Here is a 21,419-nt window from a genome sequence, read left to right on the forward strand (position 1 = left end):
CTCAGTTGAAAATAATTCCTTCTGAAGTTTTTTATTTTATTATTATTTTATTTTTATGGTTGAGTTTTAAGGAGACACTTCTTAGTAGATTTGTGTTCAGTGCAGAACCTTGTAACTCCAATGTCATAAAAAACAAACAAATGAAAAACAATATAGGCAGTCACAGTAACTTGTCAGCTTAAACTGGCTTGGTCAAGCTGCCTCCCTTCTTGAGCTTAAGTTGCTTGACTGGTATACTGGTTTTTCCAGTTTTTCCTCTTTTTTTCTGGGAGCAACACAGGTGCTTTTGACTTGCGGGGGTGACTTCAGGATCTCTAGGTAGCACACTGTTTTAGGCAGGCTCCTTTTTGTGTTTTTCGAGAGACGCGGAGCGAGAGTGAAGTGGGTTTTTGTTATGGCCTGTTTTTGACTACACTATATCCCTACTTTGACAATAGACTCCTTCTTTGATGCATAGGTCTTTATTTCTGCCTGTGATTCTTTAACTTGAACTTTGTTTTTTATTCTTGGATTTGTCCTGTTTGGTGCTCTTTCATTTTTTTGCAAGGACTTTGTTTTATGTTTTTTTGTTGGAAGGATTTTTCTCTTCCATCTATTGGACTATTCTTGTTCGGATTTCCATCCGGATTCCAGAGGACCATTTACAAGAGACTGTTCCTGGTGCAGGGGTGAGACCAGTCCAATACTGAAGGATTTTATTCACTTTGTGAATCTCTGTTTTTGTTTTTGAAGAGACTTTGTCCTAAGCCACCGTTTACCTCTCTTGTTATGTTTTTTAAATATATTTTATGTTCTTTGTATATTCTCTACAGTGCTTAGTGTATGCTTCATGTATCTAAAGGTCTGTAGCTTGTACATATGTATATAAATACATTTGTGGTAAGGTACTTGGGGGGGCAATATACTATGGGATATCACCTTATCTGCTTCATTTGGCCTTATTTTCTATAACTCTGGCAATACTCCCTAAGTACCAGGAGATTGTTACAACAACCTTTGGCACTTAGAGATTTGTTTCAACTCAGCCTTCATTATTAATGTGAGCTTCCCTACCAGGAATAAGTAACTCTAAGTATAATAAAATAAAGTAAGACAATCAACTCAATTGTTGTTAAATTAGAGTCCTGCACTGGCACAGACTGGAAGGGCCAATAAAACCTTCTGTATTCGGCTGCTATTAGTTTTAAAGTTTATGGCCATTGTACAGTTGTGCCATGTTATTTCCAATTTCCAAGTGTGTCAGCGAGTCCTCTCTCTCTCTCTCTCTCTCTCTCTCTCTCTCTGTCTCTCAGCACTCAGTGCCCTGCCCCTGGTGCAGCAGCTGCTGTGTGTGGTCCAGAGCAGCGGGTCTGCGGAGAGAGAGACGGACGACACTGACTTCAGACTGCTGTACCACGGTGAGCGGCTCACGGCGCCACGGCACTCAGCACCTCGGACTGCTGTTAGTACTGTCGTTGTTGTGTTGTGGAGAGTGGTGTCTCACAGCTGCGTGCTGCTCTGTGTGCAGTGGCTAACCTGGCTGTCAGGCTGAAGCCGTCCCACTCTGAGGCCCTGCAGCCTGCGCTCAACTCCCTGTACTGCAGCCTGGCTCTGTCTCCCGAGCCCTGCGCCAACAGAGGTGAGAGAGAGATGCAGAGATACTCAGAGAGATGCACACAGACACACAGACTGTTGGGGTAAAATTGCCCCCTGTGTATTGTATATACCCAGTGTATAATACTCTGCATGTTGGGAGAACAGAGTACAAGGATTTTTATATGACCTATATTATGTAGGCATAGTGATTATTTAACCTACTGTAACCATGTAACTCATTGTATTGTATTCTTATTGTAGGATTAGTTTAGACCAGACGCTGCAGATTTGACATTGACATATCTCACTGGAAATGTTGCCGTGGCCGGGGGGCTGAAACTTGTCAGTATTGAAAAAATAACATACTCGCGCATAACTGTGTTTCTGTGAAAGTCTAGAGACTTGAACCCACGGCCGTCCCCTCGTCTCTATCTTGGAAATGTCAAACCACAAACTCCCTATATTTATATTATGTTTTGAGGAACAGCTCAGAGCTGACAACATAAACAATATACATGCTGCTCTTCAGACAAACCAGCAATAAGATAGCGTCCCACGTCATCTAGCGCTAGGCAAACCGTGCAGATATGTCAACCGAAACTGTCGAGTGTGTTAGGGGTTATGATATTGGACACATTCCATGTCTGCCTAGCAACTAGATCTGTATATGATATGTCCTGCCCCGCAACTCTGACTTCTGACATGTATAAAACTGTGTGGTGTTGCAAAAATAAACTGAAGACAAACGATCTGGCATTGTGTTGGTGACTTTTTTGTTCCCGAGCTCGTCTCTTGCAGAGGATCCACCATCCTGCACTGACGGCGCTGGGTTATCCTAGTCCAGGGGTTTTCCTAGCCCAGCGAACCTGAAGGGTTTACTTCTGGTGAAGTGGTTGTACCTTAACAATTTGGGGGCTCGTCCGGGATACATTTGGTGAGTAGTCTCTTTTTGCCTTTGTTCTGTACCCTAAGAACTGCTCGCTACTTGTATCCAAAACGTGATGGACTAGAGGGCTGTTCCAGTTAGGCAGTAGACTCTAAATGCCCTAGTTCTGTGACTTAAGAGCTGCTGACTGACTGATGTATATTGGACTAGAAGGCTGTTACAATTAGGTAATAGGTTAGTAAGTAGACTCTATGCAGGCTAAGATGAATATGTCCTTCTCTTTAGCACAAAGCATTGACGCTGCAAAGGAAGGCAGCTCTGTGGGTAGACTAGTTCCTGATGAGCACAAAAATCCAACCTGCAAAGTGAAACCAATTCTTGTGGATCCCAAGCCACATTTGTGCCTCTTTGCGATAAGAGACATTTTCCCTGATGAAGAAATCACTTTTAGCTATGGAGAGATGAATTGGCCCCGGAGAGAAAAGGTATGTGAATGACTGTATTAGTATGAAATACAATACTTTTGCAGTCAACCTGACAAGTGTAGAAATGTCCCCACGTAGCAGGACAAGCGTGTAAAGTCCTGCTATACAAGAATCTACAGACATGCATGTTTAACTTGTGAAAATGAGCCTCATTTTAACTGGGCTGAGGAATGTGTGGCTGCTGTTGCAGACTTGCTGGAGTCAGAGGAGGCCCTTCGGGATCAGGGTTGAGAACCACTGCAGGCTATCATAGAAAAAGCTTAATTTCGAAGGATGTTCTGCAGGGTATGATTAAGTCACTTTGAGTGGCTAACTTACGGATAGTGTCATGTTTGGACAGCAGAACTTGTTAACTTGCAAACCGCAACAAAATGGTCTGAAGCTTTCACTTTGAAACAGTTCAAATACTTATTATGGGGCCAAGCAACACATTTGCTGGAAGCCTTTTGTTATTGTTTAGATTTTATTTTCTATTCCTCCAAAACGCATCTTCTCTGAAAATAATGATGCATAGGATGTGTGACCTGCTGTATAAAGTTGTGTTCAGGTTTGTTCAAGAAAAGTGCATTGTTTATATCGTTTGGCCATGTTGGATTGGTCAGAAATAATTTGTGTGCAGTGTAATATATTTTTGTTAAGTAACAGTGTACAAGCAAACTCTCAGTTGAAAATAATTCCTTCTGAAGTTTTTTATTTTATTATTATTTTATTTTTATGGTTGAGTTTTAAGGAGACACTTCTTAGTAGATTTGTGTTCAGTGCAGAACCTTGTAACTCCAATGTCATAAAAAACAAACAAATGAAAAACAATATAGGCAGTCACAGTAACTTGTCAGCTTAAACTGGCTTGGTCAAGCTGCCTCCCTTCTTGAGCTTAAGTTGCTTGACTGGTATACTGGTTTTTCCAGTTTTTCCTCTTTTTTTTCTGGGAGCAACACAGGTGCTTTTGAGTGTTGCTCTATAGCCTGCGGGGGTGACTTCAGGATCTCTAGGTAGCACACTGTTTTAGGCAGGCTCCTTTTTGTGTTTTTCGAGAGACGCGGAGCGAGAGTGAAGTGGGTTTTTGTTATGGCCTGTTTTTGACTACACTATATCCCTACTTTGACTATAGACTCCTTCTTTGATGCATAGGTCTTTATTTCTGCCTGTGAATCTTTAACTTGAACTTTGTTTTTTATTCTTGGATTTGTCCTGTTTGGTGCTCTTTCATTTTTTTGCAAGGACTTTGTTTTATGGTTTTTTGTTGGAAGGATTTTTCTCTTCCATCTATTGGACTATTCTTGTTCGGATTTCCATCCGGATTCCAGAGGACCATTTACAAGAGACTGTTCCTGGTGCAGGGGTGAGACCAGTCCAATACTGAAGGATTTTATTCACTTTGTGAATCTCTGTTTTTGTTTTTGAAGAGACTTTGTCCTAAGCCACCGTTTACCTCTCTTGTTATGTTTTTTAAATATATTTTATGTTCTTTGTATATTCTCTACAGTGCTTAGTGTATGCTTAATGTGTCTAAAGGTCTGTAGCTTGTACATATGTATATAAATACATTTGTGGTAAGGTACTTGGGGGGGCAATATACTATGGGATATCACCTTATCTGCTTCATTTGGCCTTATTTTCTATAACTCTGGCAATACTCCCTAAGTACCAGGAGATTGTTACAACAACCTTTGGCACTTAGAGATTTGTTTCAACTCAGCCTTCATTATTAATGTGAGCTTCCCTACCAGGAATAAGTAACTCTAAGTATAATAGAATAAAGTAAGACAATCAACTCAATTGTTGTTAAATTAGAGTCCTGCACTGGCACAGACTGGAAGGGCCAATAAAACCTTCTGTATTCGGCTGCTATTAGTTTTAAAGTTTATGGCCATTGTACAGTTGTGCCATGTTATTTCCAATTTCCAAGTGTGTCAGCGAGTCCTCTCTCTCTCTCTCTCTCTCTCTCTCTCTCTCTCTCTCTCAGCGCTCAGTGCCCTGCCCCTGGTGCAGCAGCTGCTGTGTGTGGTCCAGAGCAGCAGCTCTGCGGAGAGAGAGACGGACGACACTGACTTCAGACTGCTGTACCACGGTGATCGGCTCACGGCGCCACGGCACTCAGCATCTCGGACTGCTGTTAGTACTGTCGTTGTTGTGTTGTGGAGAGTGGTGTCTCACAGCTGCGTGCTGCTCTGTGTGCAGTGGCTAACCTGGCTGTCAGGCTGAAGCCGTCCCACTCTGAGGCCCTGCGGCCTGCGCTCAACTCCCTGTACTGCAGCCTGGCTCTGTCCCCCGAGCCCTGCGCCAACAGAGGTGAGAGAGAGATGCAGAGATACTCAGAGAGATGCACACAGACACACAGACTGTTGGGGTAAAATTGCCCCCTGTGTATTGTATATACCCAGTGTATAATACTCTGCATGTTGGGAGAACAGAGTACAAGGATTTTTATATGACCTATATTATGTAGGCATAGTGATTATTTAACCTACTGTAACCATGTAACTCATTGTATTGTATTCTTATTGTAGGATTAGTTTAGACCAGACGCTGCAGATTTGACATTGACATATCTCACTGGAAATGTTGCCGTGGCCGGGGGGCTGAAACTTGTCATTATTGCAAAAATAACATACTCGCGCATAACTGTGTTTCTGTGAAAGTCTAGAGACTTGAACCCACGGCCGTCCCCTCGTCTCTATCTTGGAAATGTCAAACCACAAACTCCCTATATTTATATTATGTTTTGAGGAACAGCTCAGAGCTGACAACATAAACAATATACATGCTGCTCTTCAGACAAACCAGCAATAAGATAGCGTCCCACGTCATCTAGCGCTAGGCAAACCGTGCAGATATGTCAACCGAAACTGTCGAGTGTGTTAGGGGTTATGATATTGGACACATTCCATGTCTGCCTAGCAACTAGATCTGTATATGATATGTCCTGCCCCGCAACTCTGACTTCTGACATGTATAAAACTGTGTGGTGTTGCAAAAATAAACTGAAGACAAACGATCTGGCATTGTGTTGGTGACTTTTTTGTTCCCGAGCTCGTCTCCTGCGGAGGATCCACCATCCTGCACTGACGGCGCTGGGTTATCCTAGTCCAGGGGTTTTCCTAGCCCAGCGAACCTGAAGGGTTTACTTCTGGTGAAGTGGTTGTACCTTAACAATTTGGGGGCTCGTCCGGGATACATTTGGTGAGTAGTCTCTTTTTGCCTTTGTTCTGTACCCTAAGAACTGCTCGCTACTTGTATCCAAAACGTGATGGACTAGAGGGCTGTTCCAGTTAGGCAGTAGACTCTAAATGCCCTAGTTCTGTGACTTAAGAGCTGCTGACTGACTGATGTATATTGGACTAGAAGGCTGTTACAATTAGGTAATAGGTTAGTAAGTAGACTCTATGCAGGCTAAGATCAATGTGTCCTTCTCTTTAGCACAAAGCATTGACGCTGTAAAGGAAGGCAGCTCTGTGGGTAGACTAGTTCCTGATGAGCACAAAAATCCAACCTGCAAAATGAAACCGATTCTTGTGGATCCGAAGCCACATTTGTGCCTCTTTGCGATAAGAGACATTTTCCCTGATGAAGAAATCACTTTTAGCTATGGAGAGATGAATTGGCCCCGGAGAGAAAAGGTATGTGAATGACTGTATTAGTATGAAATACAATACTTTTGCAGTCAACCTGACAAGTGTAGAAATGTCCCCACGCAGCAGGACAAGCGTGTAAAGTCCTGCTATACAAGAATCTACAGACATGCATGTTTAACTTGTGAAAATGAGCCTCATTTTAACTGGGCTGAGGAATGTGTGGCTGCTGTTGCAGACTTGCTGGAGTCAGAGGAGGCCCTTCGGAATCAGGGTTGAAAACCACTGCAGGCTATCATAGAAAAAGCTTAATTTCGAAGGATGTTCTGCAGGGTATGATTAAGTCACTTTGAGTGGCTAACTTACGGATAGTGTCATGTTTGGACAGCAGAACTTGTTAACTTGCAAACCGCAACAAAATGGTCTGAAGCTTTCACTTTGAAACAGTTCAAATACTTATTATGGGGCCAAGCAACACATTTGCTGGAAGCCTTTTGTTATTGTTTAGATTTTATTTTCTATTCCTCCAAAACGCATCTTCTCTGAAAATAATGATGCATAGGATGTGTGACCTGCTGTATAAAGTTGTGTTCAGGTTTGTTCAAGAAAAGTGCATTGTTTATATCGTTTGGCCATGTTGGATTGGTCAGAAATAATTTGTGTGCAGTGTAATATATTTTTGTTAAGTAACAGTGTACAAGCAAACTCTCAGTTGAAAATAATTCCTTCTGAAGTTTTTTATTTTATTATTATTTATTTTTATGGTTGAGTTTTAAGGAGACACTTCTTAGTAGATTTGTGTTCAGTGCAGAACCTTGTAAATCCAATGTCATAAAAAACAAACAAATGAAAAACAATATAGGCAGTCACAGTAACTTGTCAGCTTAAACTGGCTTGGTCAAGCTGCCTCCCTTCTTGAGCTTAAGTTGCTTGACTGGTATACTGGTTTTTCCAGTTTTTCCTCTTTTTTTTCTGGGAGCAACACAGGTGCTTTTGAGTGTTGCTCTATAGCCTGCGGGGGTGACTTCAGGATCTCTAGGTAGCATACTGTTTTAGGCAGGCTCCTTTTTGTGTTTTTCAAGAGACGCGGAGCGAGAGTGAAGTGGGTTTTTGTTATGGCCTGTTTTTGACTACACTATATCCCTACTTTGACAATAGACTCCTTCTTTGATGCATAGGTCTTTATTTCTGCCTGTGATTCTTTAACTTGAACTTTGTTTTTTATTCTTGGATTTGTCCTGTTTGGTGCTCTTTCATTTTTTTGCAAGGACTTTGTTTTATGTTTTTTTGTTGGAAGGATTTTTCTCTTCCATCTATTGGACTATTCTTGTTCGGATTTCCATCCGGATTCCAGAGGACCATTTACAAGAGACTGTTCCTGGTGCAGGGGTGAGACCAGTCCAATACTGAAGGATTTTATTCACTTTGTGAATCTCTGTTTTTGTTTTTGAAGAGACTTTGTCCTAAGCCACCGTTTACCTCTCTTGTTATGTTTTTTAAATATATTTTATGTTCTTTGTATATTCTCTACAGTGCTTAGTGTATGCTTAATGTATCTAAAGGTCTGTAGCTTGTACATATGTATATAAATACATTTGTGGTAAGGTACTTGGGGGGGCAATATACTATGGGATATCACCTTATCTGCTTCATTTGGCCTTATTTTCTATAACTCTGGCAATACTCCCTAAGTACCAGGAGATTGTTACAACAACCTTTGGCACTTAGAGATTTGTTTCAACTCAGCCTTCATTATTAATGTGAGCTTCCCTACCAGGAATAAGTAACTCTAAGTATAATAGAATAAAGTAAGACAATCAACTCAATTGTTGTTAAATTAGAGTCCTGCACTGGCACAGACTGGAAGGGCCAATAAAACCTTCTGTATTCGGCTGCTATTAGTTTTAAAGTTTATGGCCATTGTACAGTTGTGCCATGTTATTTCCAATTTCCAAGTGTGTCAGCGAGTCCTCTCTCTCTCTCTCAGCGCTCAGTGCCCTGCCCCTGGTGCAGCAGCTGCTGTGTGTGGTCCAGAGCAGCGGGTCTGCGGAGAGAGACGGACGACACTGACTTCAGACTGCTGTACCACGGTGATCGGCTCACGGCGCCACGGCACTCAGCACCTCGGACTGCTGTTAGTACTGTCGTTGTTGTGTTGTGGAGAGTGGTGTCTCACAGCTGCGTGCTGCTCTGTGTGCAGTGGCTAACCTGGCTGTCAGGCTGAAGCCGTCCCACTCTGAGGCCCTGCAGCCTGCGCTCAACTCCCTGTACTGCAGCCTGGCTCTGTCCCCCGAGCCCTGCGCCAACAGAGGTGAGAGAGAGATGCAGAGATACTCAGAGACATGCACACAGACACACAGACTGTTGGGGTAAAATTGCCCCCTGTGTATTGTATATACCCAGTGTATAATATTCTGCATGTTGGGAGAACAGAGTACAAGGATTTTTATATGACCTATATTATGTAGGCATAGTGATTATTTAACCTACTGTAACCATGTAACTCATTGTATTGTATTCTTATTGTAGGATTAGTTTAGACCAGACGCTGCAGATTTGACATTGACATATCTCACTGGAAATGTTGCCGTGGCTGGGGGGCTGAAACTTGTCAGTATTGAAAAAATAACATACTCGCGCATAACTGTGTTTCTGTGAAAGTCTAGACACTTGAACCCACGGCCGTCCCCTCGTCTCTATCTTGGAAATGTCAAACCACAAACTCCCTATATTTATATTATGTTTTGAGAAACAGCTCAGAGCTGACAACATAAACAATATACATGCTGCTCTTCAGACAAACCAGCAATAAGATAGCGTCCCACGTCATCTAGCGCTAGGCAAACCGTGCAGATATGTCAACCGAAACTGTCGAGTGTGTTAGGGGTTATGATATTGGACACATTCCATGTCTGTCTAGCAACTAGATCTGTATATGATATGTCCTGCCCCAGAACTCTGACTTCTGACATGTATAAAACTGTGTGGTGTTGCAAAAATAAACTGAAGACAAACGATATGGCATTGTGTTGGTGACTTTTTTGTTCCCGAGCTCGTCTCCTGCGGAGGATCCACCATCCTGCACTGACGGCGCTGGGTTATCCTAGTCCAGGGAACCTGAAGGGTTTACTTCTGGTGAAGTGGTTGTACCTTAACACAGACACGTGTCCTTTTGTCATAAGATGAGCTACAATCTCTACCTCTCTCCAGCCGTGTCCATGCTGCTGTGTAACATAGCTCTGATAGTGCTGCTGCTGTCCCCTGTGTATATGTATTGTGTCAGTGAAGGTATAAAGTGGTGTGTGTCAAGGCTTACTAGAAGTGTACTTAAGAAAGATAAGGTGAAGCCAAGGCTCGGGCCAGAAGCTAGTTTGAGGTGTGTTTGTTATTTGCCATGAGCATGTTGGAGACAGTGTGAAAGAGTATGAGTGAAGTGTGTGCTCCCTAATCCATGTATTGAGGCATGAAGTATGAATGGTGCATATAAATAAAGCTGTGTGTCGGCCACAAGAGCGTCCCTCATGAGAATAGGGTGTGTTGTGATTGAGTTTGCTAGTGTTGTTAGCTGTGATGTATTTTTCCAAAAACAGAAGGGTCACTAACAGCCCAGCCTTTTGCAGTGCATGGGCCGGTCCCCTTCCGGGCTGGCTGGCCTTATATGGTATAGAGAGCAAGCTCCTCCACTACTACTCTCCCCAGTAGTGGACAGCGACACGGGCTTCTATTTATGTGACGTAATACCGCTTGTCATTGGAATAGGGGTGGGGTGTCGTTTCCCATACTCCTTTGCAACTATTTGCACCAGAGAAGTGCACTTGGGTTCTGGTTCTCTTGCCCCTCACATTCACACGAGGAATCCTAGGAACGAAACATGTCATACCGTCTCTTTCATCTCATGTGTAGACATTGGAAACGTACGTGTTTGCTTCATTGTCCTAGAATCCTTTGCGCCACGGTATGCAAATTTATGGGCCCATGATTGGCTCCCTGACATTACCCACCCCGCGACTGTTGCAGCGCACAACAGTGACCACCAGGGGGAGCCCCATCAAAGCTCCATAATATGTGTGTGTGTGTGTGTGTGTGTGTGTGTGTGTGTGTGTGTGTGTGTGTGTCTGTCTGTGTGTCTGTGTCTGTCTGAGGCTTTCCTGTTTGACTTTCATACGGTGGTATGTGATCATTGACAAAGATTTCAATCTCTTTAAGTCATTAACGTTAGCATAAAAAGTAATAATGGCGAACTCTGTTTGCAATATTGGTCTGTTGTAAACATTATTAGCTCATTATGACGTTATTTCGAAGCCCCAAACTGATCACACATCAGATGCGCCGCTATTGATCAACACTAAACCCACCAGAGCTGTGTTTTGTACGGCTTTGTAATACAACTCGTAACTGTGAAAGATTGCATAAGTCTGCTAATATATGTGCATACCGATGTATACACCCGTTTACACACTTTGTTGCGTACAGTTTATTTTAGTCGTGTTTTGTAGGCTGCATTTTGCTTGTATAGTCGTGTTTATGTATATGAGCTCGTTTAAAAACAAAAGAAATTCAAACAGTGTTCAATTTCCAATGTAAATGCTGTGTTTCTGCCCTGAAAATGTTGGCTGTGATGCTCATATGAAAAACTATGAAGTTTTATCCAACTCTGTTTCTCATTTTCGTCACACATCGCACATTATGCGGTGATTGTATGCAGTACGAAATGCCGGCGGTAGTGTGCAGTGAGAAAATAGCACTACCTTTTTATTGCGATGACAGCCGTGCCGTCTTTAGTTTGATCACAAGCTGCTGCTCATTGCGCTTCATCAAAGCACTGGCGATCAGTCCTGCAGTCTCTCTTTCCCAGAGCACTTCTCTGGGCTGTTTTTCACTCAGCTCGTCCCGGAGGAAACTGAGTTCATTTCAAATGGAGAATAACCCACTGGTTTAGAGCAATGCGAGCACTGCTTGCTCAAGGCAGACACACTGATCAGTTGGTATGTGCACTTCATGGCTAAACTTGATCGATAATGTCTTACTTCAGGCTAAGATCAATGTGTCCTTCTCTTTAGCACAAAGCATTGACGCTGCAAAGGAAGGCAGCTCTGTGGGTAGACTAGTTCCTGATGAGCACAAAAATCCAACCTGCAAAATGAAACCAATTCTTGTGGATCCGAAGCCACATTTGTGCCTCATTTTCCCTGATGAAGAAATCACTTTTAGCTATGGAGAGATGAATTGGCCCCGGAGAGAAAAGGTATGTGAATGACTGTATTAGTATGAAATACAATACTTTTGCAGTCAACCTGACAAGTGTAGAAATGTCCCCACGCAGCAGGACAAGCGTGTAAAGTCCTGCTATACAAGAATCTACAGACATGCATGTTTAACTTGTGAAAATGAGCCTCATTTTAACTGGGCTGAGGAATGTGTGGCTGCTGTTGCAGACTTGCTGGAGTCAGAGGAGGCCCTTCGGGATCAGGGTTGAAAACCACTGCAGGCTATCATAGAAAAAGCTTAATTTCGAAGGATGTTCTTCAGGGTATGATTAAGTCACTTTCAGTGGCTAATTTACGGATAGTGTCATGTTTGGACAGCAGAACTTGTTAACTTGCAAACCGCAACAAAATGGTCTGAAGCTTTCACTTTGAAACAGTTCAAATACTTATTATGGGGCCAAGCAACACATTTGCTGGAAGCCTTTTGTTATTGTTTAGGTTTTATTTTCTATTCCTCCAAAACGCATCTTCTCTGAAAATAATGATGCATAGGATGTGTGACCTGCTGTATAAAGTTGTGTTCAGGTTTGTTCAAGAAAAGTGCATTGTTTATATCGTTTGGCCATGTTGGATTGGTCAGAAATAATTTGTGTGCAGTGTAATATATTTTTGTTAAGTAACAGTGTACAAGCAAACTCTCAGTTGAAAATAATTCCTTCTGAAGTTTTTTATTTTATTATTATTTTATTTTTATGGTTGAGTTTTAAGGAGACACTTCTTAGTAGATTTGTGTTCAGTGCAGAACCTTGTAACTCCAATGTCATAAAAAACAAACAAATGAAAAACAATATAGGCAGTCACAGTAACTTGTCAGCTTAAACTGGCTTGGTCAAGCTGCCTCCCTTCTTGAGCTTAAGTTGCTTGACTGGTATACTGGTTTTTCCAGTTTTTCCTCTTTTTTTCTGGGAGCAACACAGGTGCTTTTGACTTGCGGGGGTGACTTCAGGATCTCTAGGTAGCACACTGTTTTAGGCAGGCTCCTTTTTGTGTTTTTCGAGAGACGCGGAGCGAGAGTGAAGTGGGTTTTTGTTATGGCCTGTTTTTGACTACACTATATCCCTACTTTGACAATAGACTCCTTCTTTGATGCATAGGTCTTTATTTCTGCCTGTGATTCTTTAACTTGAACTTTGTTTTTTATTCTTGGATTTGTCCTGTTTGGTGCTCTTTCATTTTTTTGCAAGGACTTTGTTTTATGTTTTTTTGTTGGAAGGATTTTTCTCTTCCATCTATTGGACTATTCTTGTTCGGATTTCCATCCGGATTCCAGAGGACCATTTACAAGAGACTGTTCCTGGTGCAGGGGTGAGACCAGTCCAATACTGAAGGATTTTATTCACTTTGTGAATCTCTGTTTTTGTTTTTGAAGAGACTTTGTCCTAAGCCACCGTTTACCTCTCTTGTTATGTTTTTTAAATATATTTTATGTTCTTTGTATATTCTCTACAGTGCTTAGTGTATGCTTCATGTATCTAAAGGTCTGTAGCTTGTACATATGTATATAAATACATTTGTGGTAAGGTACTTGGGGGGGCAATATACTATGGGATATCACCTTATCTGCTTCATTTGGCCTTATTTTCTATAACTCTGGCAATACTCCCTAAGTACCAGGAGATTGTTACAACAACCTTTGGCACTTAGAGATTTGTTTCAACTCAGCCTTCATTATTAATGTGAGCTTCCCTACCAGGAATAAGTAACTCTAAGTATAATAAAATAAAGTAAGACAATCAACTCAATTGTTGTTAAATTAGAGTCCTGCACTGGCACAGACTGGAAGGGCCAATAAAACCTTCTGTATTCGGCTGCTATTAGTTTTAAAGTTTATGGCCATTGTACAGTTGTGCCATGTTATTTCCAATTTCCAAGTGTGTCAGCGAGTCCTCTCTCTCTCTCTCAGCGCTCAGTGCCCTGCCCCTGTTGCAGCAGCTGCTGTGTGTGGTCCAGAGCAGCAGCTCTGCGGAGAGAGAGACGGACGACACTGACTTCAGACTGCTGTACCACGGTGAGCGGCTCACGGCGCCACGGCACTCAGCACCTCGGACTGCTGTTAGTACTGTCGTTGTTGTGTTGTGGAGAGTGGTGTCTCACAGCTGCGTGCTGCTCTGTGTGCAGTGGCTAACCTGGCTGTCAGGCTGAAGCCGTCCCACTCTGAGGCCTTGCGGCCTGCGCTCAACTCCCTGTACTGCAGCCTGGCTCTGTCCCCCGAGCCCTGCGCCAACAGAGGTGAGAGAGAGATGCAGAGATACTCAGAGAGATGCACACAGACACACAGACTGTTGGGGTAAAATTGCCCCCTGTGTATTGTATATACCCAGTGTATAATACTCTGCATGTTGGGAGAACAGAGTACAAGGATTTTTATATGACCTATATTATGTAGGCATAGTGATTATTTAACCTACTGTAACCATGTAACTCATTGTATTGTATTCTTATTGTAGGATTAGTTTAGACCAGACGCTGCAGATTTGACATTGACATATCTCACTGGAAATGTTGCCGTGGCCGGGGGGCTGAAACTTGTCAGTATTGAAAAAATAACATACTCGCGCATAACTGTGTTTCTGTGAAAGTCTAGAGACTTGAACCCACGGCCGTCCCCTCGTCTCTATCTTGGAAATGTCAAACCACAAACTCCCTATATTTATATTATGTTTTGAGGAACAGCTCAGAGCTGACAACATAAACAATATACATGCTGCTCTTCAGACAAACCAGCAATAAGATAGCGTCCCACGTCATCTAGCGCTAGGCAAACCTTGCAGATATGTCAACCGAAACTGTCGAGTGTGTTAGGGGTTATGATATTGGACACATTCCATGTCTGCCTAGCAACTAGATCTGTATATGATATGTCCTGCCCCGCAACTCTGACTTCTGACATGTATAAAACTGTGTGGTGTTGCAAAAATAAACTGAAGACAAACGATCTGGCATTGTGTTGGTGACTTTTTTGTTCCCGAGCTCGTCTCCTGCGGAGGATCCACCATCCTGCACTGACGGCGCTGGGTTATCCTAGTCCAGGGAACCTGAAGGGTTTACTTCTGGTGAAGTGGTTGTACCTTAACACAGACACGTGTCCTTTTGTCATAAGATGAGCTACAATCTCTACCTCTCTCCAGCCGTGTCCATGCTGCTGTGTAACATAGCTCTGATAGTGCTGCTGCTGTCCCCTGTGTATATGTATTGTGTCAGTGAAGGTATAAAGTGGTGTGTGTCAAGGCTTACTAGAAGTGTACTTAAGAAAGATAAGGTGAAGCCAAGGCTCGGGCCAGAAGGTAGTTTGAGGTGTGTTTGTTATTTGCCATGAGCATGTTGGAGACAGTGTGAAAGAGTATGAGTGAAGTGTGTGCTCCCTAATCCATGTATTGAGGCATGAAGTATGAATGGTGCATAGAAATAAAGCTGTGTGTCGGCCACAAGAGCGTCCCTCATGAGAATAGGGTGTGTTGTGATTGAGTTTGCTAGTGTTGTTAGCTGTGATGTATTTTTCCAAAAACAGAAGGGTCACTAACAGCCCAGCCTTTTGCAGTGCATGGGCCGGTCCCCTTCCGGGCTGGCTGGCCTTATATGGTATAGAGAGCAAGCTCCTCCACTACTACTCTCCCCAGTAGTGGACAGCGACACGGGCTTCTATTTATGTGACGTAATACCGCTTGTCATTGGAATAAGGGTGGGGTGTCGTTTCCCATACTCCTCTGCAACTATTTGCACCAGAGAAGTGCACTTGGGTTCTGGGTCTCTTGCCCCTCACATTCACACGAGGAATCCTAGGAACGAAACATGTCATACCGTCTCTTTCATCTCATGTGTAGACATTGGAAACGTACGTGTTTGCTTCATTGTCCTAGAATCCTTTGCGCCACCGTATGCAAATTTATGGGCCCATGATTGGCTCCCTGACATTACCCACCCCGCGACTGTTGCAGCGCACAACAGTGACCACCAGGGGGAGCCCCATCAAAGCTCCATAATATGTGTGTGTGTGTGTCTGTGTCTGTCTGAGGCTTTCCTGTTTGACTTTCATACGGTGGTATGTGATCATTGACAAAGATTTCAATCTCTTTAAGTCATTAACGTTAGCATAAAAAGTAATAATGGCGAACTCTGTTTGCAATATTGGTCTGTTGTAAACATTATTAGCTCATTATGACGTTATTTCGAAGCCCCAAACTGATCACACATCAGATGCGCCGCTATTGATCAACACTAAACCCACCAGAGCTGTGTTTTGTACGGCTTTGTAATACAACTCGTAACTGTGAAAGATTGCATAAGTCTGCTAATATATGTGCATACCGATGTATACACCCGTTTACACACTTTGTTGCGTACAGTTTATTTTAGTCGTGTTTTGTAGGCTGCATTTTGCTTGTATAGTCGTGTTTATGTATATGAGCTCGTTTAAAAACAAAAGAAATTCAAACAGTGTTCAATTTCCAATGTAAATGCTGTGTTTCTGCCCTGAAAATGTTGGCTGTGATGCTCATATGAAAAACTATGAAGTTTTATCCAACTCTGTTTCTCATTTTCGTCACACATCGCACATTATGCGGTGATTGTATGCAGTACGAAATGCCGGCGGTAGTGTGCAGTGAGAAAATAGCACTACCTTTTTATTGCGATGACAGCCGTGCCGTCTTTAGTTTGATCACAAGCTGCTGCTCATTGCGCTTCATCAAAGCACTGGCGATCAGTCCTGCAGTCTCTCTTTCCCAGAGCACTTCTCTGGGCTGTTTTTCACTCAGCTCGTCCCGGAGGAAACTGAGTTCATTTCAAATGGAGAATAACCCACTGGTTTAGAGCAATGCGAGCACTGCTTGCTCAAGGCAGACACACTGATCAGTTGGTATGTGCACTTCATGGCTAAACTTGATCGATAATGTCTTACTTCAGGCTAAGATCAATGTGTCCTTCTCTTTAGCACAAAGCATTGACGCTGCAAAGGAAGGCAGCTCTGTGGGTAGACTAGTTCCTGATGAGCACAAAAATCCAACCTGCAAAATGAAACCAATTCTTGTGGATCCGAAGCCACATTTGTGCCTCATTTTCCCTGATGAAGAAATCACTTTTAGCTATGGAGAGATGAATTGGCCCCGGAGAGAAAAGGTATGTGAATGACTGTATTAGTATGAAATACAATACTTTTGCAGTCAACCTGACAAGTGTAGAAATGTCCCCACGCAGCAGGACAAGCGTGTAAAGTCCTGCTATACAAGAATCTACAGACATGCATGTTTAACTTGTGAAAATGAGCCTCATTTTAACTGGGCTGAGGAATGTGTGGCTGCTGTTGCAGACTTGCTGGAGTCAGAGGAGGCCCTTCGGGATCAGGGTTGAAAACCACTGCAGGCTATCATAGAAAAAGCTTAATTTCGAAGGATGTTCTTCAGGGTATGATTAAGTCACTTTCAGTGGCTAACTTACGGATAGTGTCATGTTTGGACAGCAGAACTTGTTAACTTGCAAACCGCAACAAAATGGTCTGAAGCTTTCACTTTGAAACAGTTCAAATACTTATTATGGGGCCAAGCAACACATTTGCTGGAAGCCTTTTGTTATTGTTTAGGTTTTATTTTCTATTCCTCCAAAACGCATCTTCTCTGAAAATAATGATGCATAGGATGTGTGACCTGCTGTATAAAGTTGTGTTCAGGTTTGTTCAAGAAAAGTGCATTGTTTATATCGTTTGGCCATGTTGGATTGGTCAGAAATAATTTGTGTGCAGTGTAATATATTTTTGTTAAGTAACAGTGTACAAGCAAACTCTCAGTTGAAAATAATTCCTTCTGAAGTTTTTTATTTTATTATTATTTTATTTTTATGGTTGAGTTTTAAGGAGACACTTCTTAGTAGATTTGTGTTCAGTGCAGAACCTTGTAACTCCAATGTCATAAAAAACAAACAAATGAAAAACAATATAGGCAGTCACAGTAACTTGTCAGCTTAAACTGGCTTGGTCAAGCTGCCTCCCTTCTTGAGCTTAAGTTGCTTGACTGGTATACTGGTTTTTCCAGTTTTTCCTCTTTTTTTTCTGGGAGCAACACAGGTGCTTTTGAGTGTTGCTCTATAGCCTGCGGGGGTGACTTCAGGATCTCTAGGTAGCACACTGTTTTAGGCAGGCTCCTTTTTGTGTTTTTCAAGAGACGCGGAGCGAGAGTGAAGTGGGTTTTTGTTATGGCCTGTTTTTGACTACACTATATCCCTACTTTGACAATAGACTCCTTCTTTGATGCATAGGTCTTTATTTCTGCCTGTGATTCTTTAACTTGAACTTTGTTTTTTATTCTTGGATTTGTCCTGTTTGGTGCTCTTTCATTTTTTTGCAAGGACTTTGTTTTATGTTTTTTTGTTGGAAGGATTTTTCTCTTCCATCTATTGGACTATTCTTGTTCGGATTTCCATCCGGATTCCAGAGGACCATTTACAAGAGACTGTTCCTGGTGCAGGGGTGAGACCAGTCCAATACTGAAGGATTTTATTCACTTTGTGAATCTCTGTTTTTGTTTTTGAAGAGACTTTGTCCTAAGCCACCGTTTACCTCTCTTGTTATGTTTTTTAAATATATTTTATGTTCTTTGTATATTCTCTACAGTGCTTAGTGTATGCTTAATGTGTCTAAAGGTCTGTAGCTTGTACATATGTATATAAATACATTTGTGGTAAGGTACTTGGGGGGGCAATATACTATGGGATATCACCTTATCTGCTTCATTTGGCCTTATTTTCTATAACTCTGGCAATACTCCCTAAGTACCAGGAGATTGTTACAACAACCTTTGGCACTTAGAGATTTGTTTCAACTCAGCCTTCATTATTAATGTGAGCTTCCCTACCAGGAATAAGTAACTCTAAGTATAATAGAATAAAGTAAGACAATCAACTCAATTGTTGTTAAATTAGAGTCCTGCACTGGCACAGACTGGAAGGGCCAATAAAACCTTCTGTATTCGGCTGCTATTAGTTTTAAAGTTTATGGCCATTGTACAGTTGTGCCATGTTATTTCCAATTTCCAAGTGTGTCAGCGAGTCCTCTCTCTCTCTCTCAGCGCTCAGTGCCCTGCCCCTGGTGCAGCAGCTGCTGTGTGTGGTCCAGAGCAGCGGGTCTGCGGAGAGAGACGGACGACACTGACTTCAGACTGCTGTACCACGGTGATCGGCTCACGGCGCCACGGCACTCAGCACCTCGGACTGCTGTTAGTACTGTCGTTGTTGTGTTGTGGAGAGTGGTGTCTCACAGCTGCGTGCTGCTCTGTGTGCAGTGGCTAACCTGGCTGTCAGGCTGAAGCCGTCCCACTCTGAGGCCCTGCAGCCTGCGCTCAACTCCCTGTACTGCAGCCTGGCTCTGTCCCCCGAGCCCTGCGCCAACAGAGGTGAGAGAGAGATGCAGAGATACTCAGAGACATGCACACAGACACACAGACTGTTGGGGTAAAATTGCCCCCTGTGTATTGTATATACCCAGTGTATAATATTCTGCATGTTGGGAGAACAGAGTACAAGGATTTTTATATGACCTATATTATGTAGGCATAGTGATTATTTAACCTACTGTAACCATGTAACTCATTGTATTGTATTCTTATTGTAGGATTAGTTTAGACCAGACGCTGCAGATTTGACATTGACATATCTCACTGGAAATGTTGCCGTGGCTGGGGGGCTGAAACTTGTCAGTATTGAAAAAATAACATACTCGCGCATAACTGTGTTTCTGTGAAAGTCTAGACACTTGAACCCACGGCCGTCCCCTCGTCTCTATCTTGGAAATGTCAAACCACAAACTCCCTATATTTATATTATGTTTTGAGAAACAGCTCAGAGCTGACAACATAAACAATATACATGCTGCTCTTCAGACAAACCAGCAATAAGATAGCGTCCCACGTCATCTAGCGCTAGGCAAACCGTGCAGATATGTCAACCGAAACTGTCGAGTGTGTTAGGGGTTATGATATTGGACACATTCCATGTCTGCCTAGCAACTAGATCTGTATATGATATGTCCTGCCCCAGAACTCTGACTTCTGACATGTATAAAACTGTGTGGTGTTGCAAAAATAAACTGAAGACAAACGATATGGCATTGTGTTGGTGACTTTTTTGTTCCCGAGCTCGTCTCCTGCGGAGGATCCACCATCCTGCACTGACGGCGCTGGGTTATCCTAGTCCAGGGAACCTGAAGGGTTTACTTCTGGTGAAGTGGTTGTACCTTAACACAGACACGTGTCCTTTTGTCATAAGATGAGCTACAATCTCTACCTCTCTCCAGCCGTGTCCATGCTGCTGTGTAACATAGCTCTGATAGTGCTGCTGCTGTCCCCTGTGTATATGTATTGTGTCAGTGAAGGTATAAAGTGGTGTGTGTCAAGGCTTACTAGAAGTGTACTTAAGAAAGATAAGGTGAAGCCAAGGCTCGGGCCAGAAGCTAGTTTGAGGTGTGTTTGTTATTTGCCATGAGCATGTTGGAGACAGTGTGAAAGAGTATGAGTGAAGTGTGTGCTCCCTAATCCATGTATTGAGGCATGAAGTATGAATGGTGCATATAAATAAAGCTGTGTGTCGGCCACAAGAGCGTCCCTCATGAGAATAGGGTGTGTTGTGATTGAGTTTGCTAGTGTTGTTAGCTGTGATGTATTTTTCCAAAAACAGAAGGGTCACTAACAGCCCAGCCTTTTGCAGTGCATGGGCCGGTCCCCTTCCGGGCTGGCTGGCCTTATATGGTATAGAGAGCAAGCTCCTCCACTACTACTCTCCCCAGTAGTGGACAGCGACACGGGCTTCTATTTATGTGACGTAATACCGCTTGTCATTGGAATAGGGGTGGGGTGTCGTTTCCCATACTCCTTTGCAACTATTTGCACCAGAGAAGTGCACTTGGGTTCTGGTTCTCTTGCCCCTCACATTCACACGAGGAATCCTAGGAACGAAACATGTCATACCGTCTCTTTCATCTCATGTGTAGACATTGGAAACGTACGTGTTTGCTTCATTGTCCTAGAATCCTTTGCGCCACGGTATGCAAATTTATGGGCCCATGATTGGCTCCCTGACATTACCCACCCCGCGACTGTTGCAGCGCACAACAGTGACCACCAGGGGGAGCCCCATCAAAGATCCATAATATGTGTGTGTGTGTGTGTGTGTGTGTGTGTGTCTGTCTGTCTGTGTGTCTGTGTCTGTCTGAGGCTTTCCTGTTTGACTTTCATACGGTGGTATGTGATCATTGACAAAGATTTCAATCTCTTTAAGTCATTAACGTTAGCATAAAAAGTAATAATGGCGAACTCTGTTTGCAATATTGGTCTGTTGTAAACATTATTAGCTCATTATGACGTTATTTCGAAGCCCCAAACTGATCACACATCAGATGCGCCGCTATTGATCAACACTAAACCCACCAGAGCTGTGTTTTGTACGGCTTTGTAATACAACTCGTAACTGTGAAAGATTGCATAAGTCTGCTAATATATGTGCATACCGATGTATACACCCGTTTACACACTTTGTTGCGTACAGTTTATTTTAGTCGTGTTTTGTAGGCTGCATTTTGCTTGTATAGTCGTGTTTATGTATATGAGCTCGTTTAAAAACAAAAGAAATTCAAACAGTGTTCAATTTCCAATGT

Source organism: Amia ocellicauda, chromosome 19 (genome assembly GCF_036373705.1).
Source record: "Amia ocellicauda isolate fAmiCal2 chromosome 19, fAmiCal2.hap1, whole genome shotgun sequence".
NCBI lineage: Eukaryota > Metazoa > Chordata > Actinopteri > Amiiformes > Amiidae > Amia > Amia ocellicauda.